This window comes from Symsagittifera roscoffensis, chromosome 3 (genome assembly GCF_963678635.1).
Source record: "Symsagittifera roscoffensis chromosome 3, txSymRosc1.1, whole genome shotgun sequence".
Lineage (NCBI taxonomy): Eukaryota > Metazoa > Xenacoelomorpha > Acoela > Convolutidae > Symsagittifera > Symsagittifera roscoffensis.
In genome coordinates this window covers 11,940,953-11,955,726 of record NC_087064.1, presented here as the reverse complement: position 1 = coordinate 11,955,726, position 14,774 = coordinate 11,940,953, and the positions used below count along the sequence as shown (strand labels likewise).

The 14,774-nt window shown below is 37.1% G+C and overlaps 1 protein-coding gene across 1 annotated transcript in view; it reads right to left on the bottom strand.

The window, feature by feature from the left end:
* The window catches only part of LOC134842626 (D(1) dopamine receptor-like), a 57,857-nt gene extending 43,311 nt beyond the window's left edge, over positions 1-14,546 (bottom strand). The window contains exon 1 of the mRNA XM_063859052.1: positions 14,496-14,546. The gene's annotated coding sequence lies outside the window, so the exon portion shown is untranslated. The remainder of the gene's footprint in view (positions 1-14,495) is intronic.
* Positions 14,547-14,774: the final 228 nt, after the last annotated feature.

Sequence of the window (14,774 nt, the reverse complement as noted above, 5' to 3'; positions counted from 1 at the left end):
TGAAATAAATCGCTTCTTTCGGTTCATTTGATGATTTAAAATGCAACAACTGTGTTAATTTTTTACCATTCGAATTTCAAATCACATGAAAAGAAAAAGCTGTAAAAGTGCCCCGAACGTGGCACCAATATTTGAGACTTAGCTTGGAAAAATAGAAGGCTAATACTTATACACTCGCTTCGCAATTGTAATCAACCGAAGATTATTGTAGTACTTGATTTTGCGGGGAAAACGCTATCATGCTGAGTAAAATGTTTATCATGCATCATATGCGGCTTCAACTTAAGTATCGATCTACCCGATAAAAATATGCGCTCGCCAATCTACCTTTTACCGAATTAGTCCATGATTGAAATAACCTTAAAATTTCAGATTGAAATAATCTTAAAAATTAGAGCCTGATATTCTGAAACTTATAACAACTAAGAGGTCTTAATCCTCAATTTTTTATACCCGTAGTAAAAGCAGCTGAAAACTTCTCAGAAGTTCCCAATATTTTCAAGTTAAAGTGAAAACCATTTGAATTTTTCCAAATCACGTTTTTGACACTAAAATATTTCATATTTTCAGGTATATCCAATATCCATTAACCAATAATGACCGCCAGGCCGAAATAAAGACCATCTGCATGTAGTCGTTAGGAAGATAAGAATACTGCATAATCTTACAACTCCTATAATCTTACTGAAACAACTTATTGGAAACTGTGTGGTGGCGAGTCTATGTCGTTACACGTCACTTCAGAATGATTGACACAGGCTGAAAGCAATCTTAACTCTGTACTCGAAGGATGGCTTAAATACTAATTGGTCTATGGTTTTTTGTAAAATGCAAATTTTTCATCGAAAGAGTTTCGGTCAGAATATGTGTGACAGGTAATAGGTGAAAAAATCATTAATCAATGTGAAAATGATTGTTAGCATAAATTTACTCCCGTAATGAAAATCTTGGACCCAAGAAAAACTTATTTGCGATGCAAATGTTCAATGCTACATTTTTTAAAATTTGAACACTACATTTCAATACTACATTTCTACTCGTCCATTTGAAAATGTATTTCCTGATGCAACCGCTGGTGTTACATTTTTAAAAGTCGCAGATGGAATTTTTAATCTTTGGATGGGTCACTGATATCTTCAAGGTGATTAAGAAAAATGGTATTATAAGAACCGGTGTCCCACTTTTTAACCTCACGATATTTAACCCCCTATGTTTACACTTTTTAATATGTTTACACTCTTTGATATTCTTCAAAAATTGTTATTAGGATCAATGCACAAAAAAGATTCAGAATTAGACAAAAAAAATTCCTCATTTCTTTGAAAGGCGGAGCAATAAAGAAAGAAAATTTACGGCGGCAAATACGATAAAAGGGCTGAGACAATGAGTAAACTGAAATTTTCTGGTCAAATGAGTTGTAACAACAGCCACTATAATTACAACTGAGTGTTTAGGATGGGGGTTGAGAAATTAGACGATAAGCAAATTAGACGGAGGTACTTAAAAGGAAATTAGACGCATGAAAGGCTCAGGTAAAATCTAGTTTGCACATGATTGGTCGGACTTACGACTCCTTAGATTTTCAAATAGTATTCGCCTTTTCTTTTGTTCACTCTAATTTCCGAACATAAGGGGGTTCCTTCAAAGAGATTTGCACTCTTCAGAAGTCGCTTTCAGTTAACAATAATAGAATTAGAAACACTCCACTCGTTGAATTGCAATTCACTTTAAACTCACTCACTCGCTCCACTACGGTTCAATTCAAAGGCATGCCCTCAATAAAGCCCTGATAATCAAAAGTTCAAAAAAGTTATCGTCTTACTTCAAATGAGGAAACACTTAATGAATATACTTCGACTGAATAACCCTTTTTCGAATTCTTATAGGTCACGTTTTGCTCAATGGCAACCCACCCCTCGTGACGACCCGCACTGGAGTTTCATTAATAATACTCAATTATTTTGGATTTTCAATGTGAATCTTTATAAATTTCAATAAAACCCATTTCAATCTGGTGTAATCAATTACATAATGGATTAAAATCAATTTTTCTATTTTTGGAGGGTTTCAGCGATGAGGTGTAAGCGGTGTGGAGAGACATCAATTGAATCAGGGAGAGTAAACAATGATCAGTAAAAACTGAGAAAACAAAAACAACTGTTTAGTTTTGAGTATACTTTAAAAAATTGAGTATACTTTTTGGTCTAAACAATTGTTTTTAGCTTATCGTAAGCTTTTTGTTTTCTCAGTTTTTACTGATCATTGTTTACTCTCCCTGATTCAGTTTACGTCTCTCCGCGCCGCTTACACCTACTTGTTGACCACCCCCCCCCCCCTCTACACCACCCCCTGTTCACGCCCAATTCCATGTTCACACCACAACACCCACTACATCTCAAAACTTCCCCCCGTTTGCAACGCCCCTTCTCCCCTCCCACCCACCTTCTTCCATGCTTACATCATCGGTTTACAACTCCTTGTTTGCATCAATGCCTCTCGTTTACTTACACCCCCCCCCCCACCTTTACAACCCTCTCGCCGCGCTTTAACCCCTCACAACCCTTATGAGGGGATATTAAGGGGGAAGGGTTCGTGGTGGGGAGACGGTTAGGAGGAGGGTAAACAGGGAAAGGGGGTCATGGTGAGTAGTAATCGCGGCGGAGGGAGGGTGATTGAGAACACGTGAATGGAATGGAGAGGGGGTATCCTTAAACCCGTATTTTTTATAGAAATGATTAGGTTTAGATTTCGAGTAGGTCGTGAGTACAGCAAAAACTGTGGAAAGTTTTGCAAATAAATTTGCAAAATATACAGAAATTATAATGCAAAACAAAAACAAAACACCAATGGCCTGTTACTGCGCATTTAGGCGGAAGTTTCGGATCAACGATTTTTGTGAAGCAAACGTTTTTTTTTAAATTTTTTAAAACTGTTTGTTACCGTATACGTAAGAAGCTTCAATAACTCCTTATGTATAGTTTAATTAAATCGCAATAAAAGTATATTTGGGAGTCACTATAAAAATAGGATATGTCACCAATCATTCAATATCACGAATCAAAAAATCTTGGACAAAAAATTCGAATTGGTTCAAGGATTAAAAGAAAAAGGTTTTTGGAAGCCTTTAAAGACAACTGTATACATGGCGTTTTATACAGCTAAATACACACAAACAAATTCAGACCAAAAATTGGAAGATTTCGAAGGCAGGATATTTAAACTGTTTAAAGCGTCAAGTTATAAACCGCCTCTAGCAGAGGCCGAATACAAACGGGCAACAAGAATGAGCTTTGGCTCCGGTTGGGACTGATTATTTGGCACCTCTTGAAAGAAGTCGAAACAAATTAGTGAAAAAAAATCATACATCCGAATTTGAACCATTCATCCGTATGGAACCATAAGAAAAGCATGTATCCGTCCGTATTTGATCCATCGGCACATACAACCATTAGCGGTTTAAGTGGGGATGTGTGGGGGATGCGGATGCCTTTTCTGCCTCAAGGATTTGACCCCTGGCAACGAATGGTTCCCCGCTTGGAAGTATTTTAAGACATCCATTTTGGTTAAACGACCCTAAAACTTTTCTTAAGGCCAAAATATTTTAAATGTGAGGAGGAGCGCCTGCCTAAAAAACAATGTTTTTGGTAAAAACCTTCCAAGGGCGGATCTAGGATTTTCTCGAGTGAGGGGGTGTTTATTTTGTCAATTTTATTTAGGTCGACCAAATTGATTTTCCGAGCGCTCCCAGAACAGTATGAATAACGTGTTTTGACAAAAGGTTGTACACCGCAGGCAAACTTTTGGCAGAAAATCACAAATGCCCTTTTTTGAGCACTTTTTAGAAAATTTTGACCAAAAAAATTGCATTTTTCGGCGCGCACTCTCCTTCAAAACTAGTATTGATTGGCACAGAAAGCGCCTTTAGAAAGTTTTGAGGATGATCAGCCAGTAATGGATTTTATACCAAAGTCCCCCTTCCCTTTTTTACGACTGTGATACTCTAAGGAGCCCTGAGGTTTGTAGAATAACAAGTCTACTAAATGTTTAATTCAAATATTTCTCAGAGCGTGTATTTCTTCTCTTAGAGATTTAGTTGCTGAGTCATGCCCTAGCATAGTGAAGCTTTGCGAATAACGAATGGCAGTAAGGTTAGATCAAGCTTGACCCTGACCTGATAATATAATAAATTCATACTTAAGCAACATTAGCATCAAGGTTACTGCCTGAGCAGTACCACTCTCCCCTTATTACGTGAAACTTTTAACACTGATAGTAGATAAAATGATATAACAAAAAATTGGAGTCTTATCTCAGTTTTTATGTCACTTGCCAATTAGTTTGGTGAGTTTTCAACTTGGTTCATTTCAATCCCTATTGGCTATCTTGGGCTCCAGCTTATATCCGGTTCTCGAGTCCTGTGTCAAAACTTCTTTCGAAATGAAAGCAGCTCAAATAAAATTAATCTTGACCTGATTGATCGATCGTCTCTGTGCTAGAAATTGACCAAATTCATCCTATAGTTGGTTAGTGCCTCCTTTAATTGGCTTCCATGCTTCTCCAGTATATCTGATTCTGTGGAAACTTCCTTAACGGAATGTTTCACTGGGTCCCCGATTTTCATGGTTCTTTGTTCCTATTTGTTGGCCGTGCACTCCTTCTGACGTTGCCTTCCTCCTGCATTGACTCGTCGGAAGACCCCGGTGGCGGGTCAAATTTTCATCCCCTTTCTCCGGGTTTTTTCTTATGCCATTTTTTCCGCCGCCTTCTGAACCCATCTTGGTAATTGCTGATCTGTCAAAGCGTCCCGCTCATCTGGTGACAAGTGATGATTCTGGAACGTATCCAGGATGTCTTACGCTCTCGTTTTCGAGTCGATTTGATTTAGCTTTTTCGTATTTTTCTTCGACAATTCCTTTAGACTTGAGCTACTCATACCCTTTTCAGGATCCCGTTTTTTGCTCAAATTTGAACTTTCGGGCACTCGTTTACTATTCTCAGACACTGTCTCTTCAGAGTTCGTTGTATCTTTCCTAGCTGCTCGCGCAGCATTATTTCTTCTCGCCTCTTGGGTCGTCACTTTTTTCCCCGTTTTCTTCAAAACCACTTGTTCCTGTGTTTTCGGATTCAATGATTTTGGTCTCCCATTGTTCTTTATGGCTCGCTTCAGTGCCAAATTGAGAAGTTTCCCAGACCTTGCCTTTTTCGACGTGACGTACGCTCGCTTGTCCTGGAAATTTTTTTTTTCTATTTCCCATCTCTCTTCTCTATTCTTCTGCTACCAGTGCATTTGGATATCTTGATCTTCTTCGTCCTCGCTGTCTTCGGTTTCTGAGATTTCGATTCTCGAGTGATTGCTTCTGGGCTCTGTCGGTGTCCCTTTACTACTTACTTAATGTGGCTTGTCCTTTTTGTGCTTTCCTAAAGGTTCTGTTGTCCCGCCTTCTTTGTACTCTCCAGTCCGCTTTGTTTTTGCAATTACTATGACGCTCTCTTTGTAAATTGCCTCTCCGTTTGTTTTGAATGTCGAGGTCGATTCCGACATCAACTTCCCTTTCAATGGACTTCTTAATGCTTTTCCATGTTGTCACCCTTTCTATGTATCGTTTTATTTGAGCTCGAGCATCTATCGCCTTCCTTGTTCTCTATGAAGCCGTTTTCCCACAAATAGATCAGTTCATTGTTGAGTTCGGCTCCTCATTCTTTTTTTAACACTCTTTATGCACTCCCGTGACTAATCTATCCGTTTCGAGGCCGTCAGTGCGGATCGTTCCAGTTGCTCTTTATCTAAACGATCAGAGTTAAGCAAGAATTTAAGCCTAATTATTTCAAAATTGTCTTTTAGTAGTCTGCCAAATTGAGCTTCGAACGGTGACTTTTGTGTGGTTTTCTGTTTATCCCATCTTTGAGAATTGTGCTGAGACTATGTTTTATCGATTTTGTGTTTTCATCCAAAAGCATTACGCCAAGTCTTCTTTTTATTTTTTGGATGGTTCTTTCCATCAAACTGCATCCCCTATGGTTTCCCACTGGGCAAAGTTTTTGTTCGTTATTCGATTCCCCGCAAAATAGTTTCAAAGCTTTTCCATTAAAACCCGAGAATTGGGCAATTCTAATATATTTCGGTATTCCGTGTGTATCTATGCACGATCGCAGGAGTTTCAATGGTGATTTTCCGCCTGTTGATTTAGTCACTTTTACTGATGGAAACTTTGAAAATTGATCAATGGCTACTAGGAGTTATATAATTTTTCAAATAGTTTTTTATGGGCCCGACATAATATAATCTTAATTCCTGACCTGGTTGTGATAGTGGAGGTATTGGTTTTGACGCGTTTTTAGGTATAACATATTTAACGATGTTTCCGTTTTATGTACAGTTACGGCACTCTTGCTTCAGATTGACTATGTCTTTATGCATATGCGGCCTTCACAAGTAGTTCGACACGTTCAGCATGCATCCAGTCCCGGATGCCTCTAAAAAAATTCATTGTCGCTGGTCTCAATGCGACTGGAACTGCTATTCTGTTTTCCACCAGATTACATTCGTCCACTGCAGACATCTGATTCCACAGCGGGTTGGCGTATGGCCGCACTATATCGAAGCCTTGTCTGTCTGTTTGTTCGGTGATTCGCATCATTCTGTCTAGCTTGACATCCTCCTGCAGGTAAATAATTATCAAAATAGCGTGATAGCTGTGGTATTCCCTGTTCTTCTAGCAGCTCATGCAGTTTGTGCGCGTCGTTTCTTGGTAGGTGGCTCACCCGACCATTTTGATCTACTAGCTGAACTTCGTGTTCCCCTCTTCACTCATTGTCAAGTCTACTTCGATGATAAGTCCTTTGACTCTTTGATATTTTTCTCCGATCTGTTTTGATCCTACTTGGGAGCTTCTCTCGTGATTGCTTCTAGATCGCTAACTTCTGTCGTTTTTATTTCCAATTTCTTCCCCAGAATGGTATCAATTGATGTTCCGGTATGTAAACTTTGGTTGATACCAGCATTTTTACTCGGAGAGCGACAACCTTGAAACTGTTTTGTGCTCGTCCGGAAAAGAATAGCTTCTCCTACTCCCTCTGACCAATTTTTTCATCCGTCCGGTGAAATGTTTCTGTTACTTCTTCCTTCTCTGATGCTTCGCCCTGCTCTCTTCTTCTCTCATTCGGTGTGTTCCACTTCGGGTCCGACAAACTCTCTTCTGTTTCTTCTCTCAGCTATCTCTTGTCGCTGTTTCAAGTTCCTTCGTTTATGCTGCTCGTTGTACCGTCTTTTTCTGATTTTTGTTGTCAATTGCTCCATCCGGTAACAAACTTATAACGTTTTCACGGTCTTGATGCAAATTAATTTTTGTTTTGGTTGAGCCTTGTCTAGTGTTGAGCATTTTGGCTGCTATAGGAACAGAGAGATGACGTTCTTTGCTTTTCGTTCGGCTGGAAACGTCTAGATTATTCAACACGTTTTCGTTCAAAGAGTGAAATTTTTTTTCAACCTACTGTTTAAAATGGAACGATACTATGGCTGTGACTACACTTTCTCATCTAATATCGATTCAGGCCATGGAGTCCCATTCGGTTTTCTGGACAAACAGTCAACTATCCCAAAATCACTGCCAGGGATTTGAAAAACTGTATACTGGTACGATAATAACCGGTCAACTCACCCGGTTAGTCTAGATTGGGATGTCTTGTTTGACCTAGTTGTATCCAAGGCCGATGGGACCTTGTTACCAGTGCCTGTCTGGAATCTACAAGTACCCGTTGCGTTTCCACCTGCAATAATGAAGTAGCATTATGTAGATGTTTCTGCAGCTAGTTCCAATCGACTATATGCGTGTTTACGTCCAAGACCGAAAAGTATAATGCTCCCTCTTGTTGTTTTGTAACAATCTAGCTCACATCTAGCCGATAATTTTTCAGTTTTAGGCATCCGGTATTTGTTTTGAATAAGTGCCAATTTATTGGTTTAGCGTCCAATGCCAGTTTTATTGAGTCATCCTTTTTCACCGTGATTACAACTGGGCAATGAAATTTTCACCTGTGCATTTATCCAGTTTTTGGATGCGACCCTTGTCTAGCAATATTGTGGTTTCCAATGAGACTTTATCCTGAACGTGTATGAGGATTCTTTTCCCTTTCTCTTGAATCGGACACAAAGTTTAATACTTTGATGAAACTACATGATTTTTTCACTTGCCTTGTCGGATAAATAATTCATTAAATTTTTTAAAGAATTTTGTTTTCAAATCTTCAATAGCGCTTTAAAACTGGACGACTCCCTGGGTGCTGACCTCTGCATTGTAGATATTGCAAGTCGTCCTTGCAAATTCAAACGCGATATGCATCGTGTTTTCCTTTTCGGTAATCAATAAATTATCCTCTTTCATTTCCTGGCCAGCTGATCGTAAGTCTGTCTTCATCGCTATTAGGATGGGGATGGGGTAATTATTGTAATCCACAAACTGTGCCGGCAAGTTAAACTTCTCCGCAAGTATTCAATTTGTTCTACACGGTATATCCAGTATTTGTTTTGCTGCCGCCCAATTTAAAAATGATACTGGGCTGTCTGTATCCACTTTTATATGCATTTTTTGTTGAACGACCCTAATCAATGCTTTCAAGGAATTTTATTTGTTTGATTTTGGATTTTTGTGATGTTTACTTGTTTTCACTGCGATTCGTTGTTTTCCTTTCCCTGTGTGATTGTTTTTGTTTTCGATACGTCGCTGAAGGTAGTTTTCGATCTTCTTGATCGCTTTCCATTCATCCTTTATTGTCATAATTTCGAAATCATTACGGACTTTGATATTCTCTACAAGATTACAATCTGTTTGTGATATCTCTGATGATTCCTCGGCCACTTCACTGACCTGTTGTGAACGGCATAATTTCGCAAAATGGTTACTTTTCAAATTTTTTTACATGATTCTCCCCTTGCTGGTCAACTTTTCAAAATTCCATCTACAAAAAGTTTGCCACATCTACTGCATGGTTTCTTTTCTCCTTGTATCTCGCGTTTCGATTGTTAGTGTTTCTTTTGTTTTGGTCTTTCTCTCTGAAGTCTTGTTTAGTCGTGTTTTTGACCGCCATTTTAGTTTTTGTTTTATCTTGGAGTTGGGGCTCATAGACAATTATGCTGCACCTGCAACTAATGAAATGGTTTTTTTAAATGCTGAAAACTTTTTTTAAACTGTGTTCGAACATTATTGCTCATTTGACCACCTCCTCCGTTGATAATGTCTCCACTGTCAGTGTGTCATGAATAGATCTTTTACAAGTTCATCCTCCATCGCACCAAATTCTGACCGGGCTGCTTCTGCAGTCAAGGCTGCGCGGAACGCTTGCAAAGCCTCTCCTTGTTGTTGAGTTTTATTGAAGAATTTTTTAAATCTTATACGTGACACTCCTTTTTTATGAATTTTGATTTTCGCAGTGTTAATGACATCTTTGAATGTTAACTTTGAAGTTTCCACATGCTGATTTTTTCGCTTGAGTCTTTTTTCCTTCTATTCCCAATGCTAAGAACAAGCGTGAAACTAATCGTTTTGCACTTTGAAGTAATATATGGTGTGGTAACTTTTGGACCTCTGGCTTGCTTTTCTTCATTTTCCTGTAGACGTTTTCCAATGCTAGTCTATTCCTGCTTTCTTTTGCTTCTATTGCAGTCGCATCCTCTCCATTTCGCGCTGCTTCTGGTCTTGCTGCAGGCTTCTCTAAAACGTCTTTTGGTTCTTCCAGTAGTAAATCCAGGTTGACATTTTCTTTAACTGCTATCGCCTGTTACCGCCATCAAAAACTGTTCTAGCCAAATATTTAATTGACAGGGCGGTTCTAGTTTTGCAATCGTCCAAAACACTGGTATCCCCATGACTGTTCGATTATCTTGGGTAAAAAATCCTACTGGCTGTGTCATGTAATACTCTAAGGAACTCTGATGTTTGTGGAAAACCAAGATTACTAAAAGTCTAATTCAAATAGTTCTTTCTCAGAACGTGTAATTGTTCTCTTAGAGATTTAGCTGTTGAGTCACGCTCTAGTATAGTGAAACTTTGAGGTTTCATAGTTGGCTTTAAGGTTAGATCTAGCGTGACCTTGACCTGATAATTTAACAAATTTAGCTGTTGAGTCACGCTCTAGCATAGTGAAACTTTGAGGTTTCATAGTTGGCTTTAAGGTTAGATCTAGCGTGACCTTGACCTGATAATTTATTAAATTTAGCTGTTGAGTCACGCTCTAGCATAGCGAAACTTTGAAGTTTCATAGTTGGCTTTGAGGATAGATCTAGCGTGACCTTGACCTGATAATTTATTACATTCAAATTTGAATAACACTTGCATCAGGGTTACTGTTTGAGCAGTACCACAATGACATACATGATGTTTGTGGAATAACAAATTTACTAAAAGTCCAATTCAAATATTACTTTCTCAGAACGTGTATTTGTTCTCTTAGAGATTTAGCTGTTGAGTCACGCTCTAGCATGGTGAAACTATACTAACTGCGGTTGGCTTTGAGGTTAGATCTAGCGTGACCTTGACCTGATAATTTATTACATTCACATTTAAATATCATTAACATCATGGTTTCTGCCTGAGCAATACCACATTGACATACAGTTTCGGCTTACCCACCCAAAAATTGGTTAGAGAAGTGATCTAATACCGGAGGGGGGCTTAAATTTTCCATGAAACTTTTCAAACAAGGCGCGAAACTTAGGTCTCTAAAGTAATTTAGGAGTGCATAGAAAACCAATTTATTCGATGAACTGACTTAAAAAAATTCCAGATGCGCCCCTTTTAACATGGTTTTTGATTGTTTCATCAAAGCTTGAATTGTCTTGTCTTCCTTCGAAATCAAGTATCCACATGCAATTACTTGCAAATACTAAGAATTCAACTTAGAATTATATGTGTGTTTAAGACTCCAAACCGAATTATAAATCCACCATAATCCAATTGCTGAAAATTTCAAAAAAAAACGTTAACGATTTATTCAATTGATGCAAAATTACTTTCTTTCTACTATTACTTTTTTTTCTAATTACTAATGTTTCTCTAACCGCGGCTCATTCGAAATCAACATTTAAGTATAGTTTTTGCAAAACGATAGCGGCTCAATTGCTTAACACCCTCTCCTATTCAAAATCCTTACATATAACTCCCTTTTTATTCAACTTTTAAGTTTTTGATATGCTGATTTGTAGAGGAACAGATTTTTTAAATAACTTTTCAAAAAGTTAACCGATTTTTATCCGCGTATATCAATTTTTTAAAGCGTTTCAGAGACACAACAAATTCCAGAAATAGCCTTAAGCAAAAACGGACGGAAATTGAGACGCAAAAGTAAAACTTAACAAAAAAAAGAAAAAAAAAGTAACTGCTCGTCGAAAATTTCACAAGCTGTCTCGAATGATTATTAACTTAAGAAAAAACACATAACAAACAACCTTTGAACTTAAATCGAGAGACAACGAAGCCTACAATACTCAGGTACTTGAGAGAAAACATTTTAAAAACAATTTTCGAAGATAAATAAGAAAATTTTTTGTGTGTAGAAACTTTTGAGCAATTGAAATTGGAAACCTTCCATTTTGGCAAACACAAAAGGATCAAAATCAATATCCACACAGAGGCAAAGCAGAGCTTCGCATTACTTGCTATACGAAGCAAGCCCAGCATTGAAAGCTAGCGAGTAAGAAGTGAGACAAAAAATATCAAAACTGAAGAAAAATGGGAAAATTAAAAAAAAAGGAACAGAACAAACGGCATCAAACAAGTCTTTAATTTTTAAGCGAGTAGCCACTAAACTGAGAGCTCGTTATTTGAGCCACAAACAGCCGCTCTTTCAGCCCTGTTTTGCCTTTGAAGCGAAACAAAAAAAAATAGAATACAAGCCGAAAAATTGCAGGCAACAATGGGACAAAAAATGAAAATATACCAAGTCATGCCTATTAACCTTATTAATTAACAAATACAAGAAAAACACTTGCAACCACGCAACAAAAATTTCTGACAGCACAAAAAAACCTAATGAGGCAACTAAGCCGAAAAACATCACCAGACTAACGAAAATCCGGCAATTCATTTTCTCCGGAATTTGTTTTGTATTTTTGAGTATGCACTTCAAATGTATGCTTTGTTGTTGGTACAATTCCTCTCTTGTTCGGCTCAATGTAAAAGACTACGACTCAGTTCAAATCCGACCAGAATCTGATTCTTTTTTCGAATCTAGGAAAAATCCACGCAGAAGAAAATAGTCGAACAATTGCTTGTTTGTTTATGTTTTGTTGCCACAGCACTGATATATCTTCTGTTTAAAAACTTTTCACTATATTTAACATACATTCTGACAGATTTTTTTTGTTTTTAATTTATCCATTTTTCTTATTTGAAATGTTTCTTTTTTAGTTTTCTTTTTGCTCAAAAGATTTGTTGAGCTGAAATGGTTTTAGCATAAAAAATAATAATTTAGTAGCTGAATTTTTAGTGACATCTATTGATGCGTTTTTTACACTTGCGAAAACAACTTCTTATATCTGAAAGTGAAATTATAGTTACTTTATTAGTGAATTGTAGCATCTTCAAGACTGTACTGTAGAGTCTAGAATTTGAGTCTCAGTCGGACCTTGTATTTTTGAGTATGCACGAAATTATAAAAGGTCCGACTGAGACTCAAATTCTAGACTCTACAGTACAGTCTTGAAGATGCTACAATTCACTAATAAAGTAACTATAATTTCACTTTCAGATATAAGAAGTTGTTTTCGCAAGTGTAAAAAATGCATCAATAGATGTCACTAAAAATTCAGCTACTAAATTATTATTTTTTATGCTAAAACCATTTCAGCTCAACAAATCTTTTGAGCAAAAAGAAAACTAAAAAAGAAACATTTCAAATAAGAAAAATGGATAAATTAAAAACAAAAAAATCTGTCAGAATGTATGTTAAATATAGTGAAAAGTTTTTAAACAGAAGAAATATCAGTGCTGTGGCAACAAAACATAAACAAACAAGCAATTGTTCGACTATTTTCTTCTGCGTGGATTTTTCCTAGATTCGAAAAAAGAATCAGATTCTGGTCGGATTTGAACTGAGTCGTAGTCGTTTACATTGAGCCGAACAAGAGAGGAATTGTACCAACAACAAAGCATACATTTGAAGTGCTTCACGGAACCTGCTTTAAAAGTTGTCCAGGTGGAAAATAAGATTATGTTCCAATTTGATAAAGCTGGCTAATTGCATGTGTATCTAAAACACCAGCGAGAACACGACAAAAAGCAGCTCTATAAATTTCAATTTTAAAAATTAGAAATAAGCCTCGAATTAGTAAAAAAAAAAATCAGCCTTGTTAGAGATTCGAACTTGCAACCTAGTGATTAAAAGTCAACAACTCTAACCACTCAGTCACGGACGGAGAGAATTACACTTAAACACAGCCAATAAACAGCCACAAATACAGCCACAAAAAAGCACAGCCACAACACAGCCACAAAAAAACACAGCCACAAATAAAGCTGAAAACAGATTCTATGCAATTTCCAATGCTGCAGTGAAATTTCCAATTAAGTGGACACTTTTAATGAACACTTTTATTTGCGAGTAGTTAGTTTAGAAAAAAGAAGGTTCGTTATAATACACTAAGCTGACCTCTAGTGTTAATTCAAACTTAACTTAAATATTTTACGAGAGAGGAAAATGAAAAATCTTGTACCTTGCTGGAAGGATTCAGCATACTGACATTCCTAAATGAGAAAAAAACACGAAGCCATCTGCTGAGAGCATTGTCTTTTCAAACCTCAACAATAGAGAAAATGTGTAAAAGCGACTTCCCGCAATACAAGTATAAATTACAAATTTCATTTTGGCCGGTCATCTAATTTGATTTGAATAAACAAAAAAACAGTTCATGTCAATCACAATAAAACAGAAGCAAAAAACGATTTTTTCTTCATACTTTACACCGCAACATCACACGTTTAGCTATAATAACAGGTAAAATATCTTTAAAAATAGAAACTTTGAAAAGTGGGAATGGAAAAGAGCCGAATAACGGATATTTGAGAAAAAAAATTAGAGGGTTTATTTGGTAAGATTTGATAAATTATCTGGAATCTAATTAGATTTTGAACTGATTGAAGAGCAGCAAGCTAGACCGTTAATTAGTCAGATAGGTAGAAGGCAACATAATTGATTTGAGCTTCTTGTTGTATCTTAAAAGTAATGTGCCGAACTATTGCAACCCAAATTGAATGACCGAGTTTTCAGCACATTCCGTTTCAGTGATTTGACTTAATTTCAACAGCCAAGACGTCCACCAGATGTGTTTCCACGTTTATAAGTTTGAACTCAATCTTTGGCTAATTAGGTTAAACAAGTACACAATTAAGCCCCTCTAAGCGAATGATCCGAGAACATAATAAAAAAAACCAAAACCAGAAGAATCTAACGGTCAGTACAAATAGAGTTCAAAACTGTGAAGGAAAAGCAAGCTAATTGCGTACATTCTCTGGGCGAATCGAAGATTGAAGAACACCCCTCAGTGAACTTCTTCCGGCACGCACTGTGATTGGGGAGGCGGCCGGCCCTAAAAGAGGTCAACTATAGTATGGTTGAGTGAACAACATTTGGAGACAATATGTTTCGAACAGCAACATAAAAGACATGGGATTAAAATTAAACAATGCCTGAACAGTAGCAAAATCATTTGCTCTGTAAAGAAAAAACATTTCGACCACTAGAAAGAAATCCACATGTTTCGACAACTATTAAGAAATCAAAAA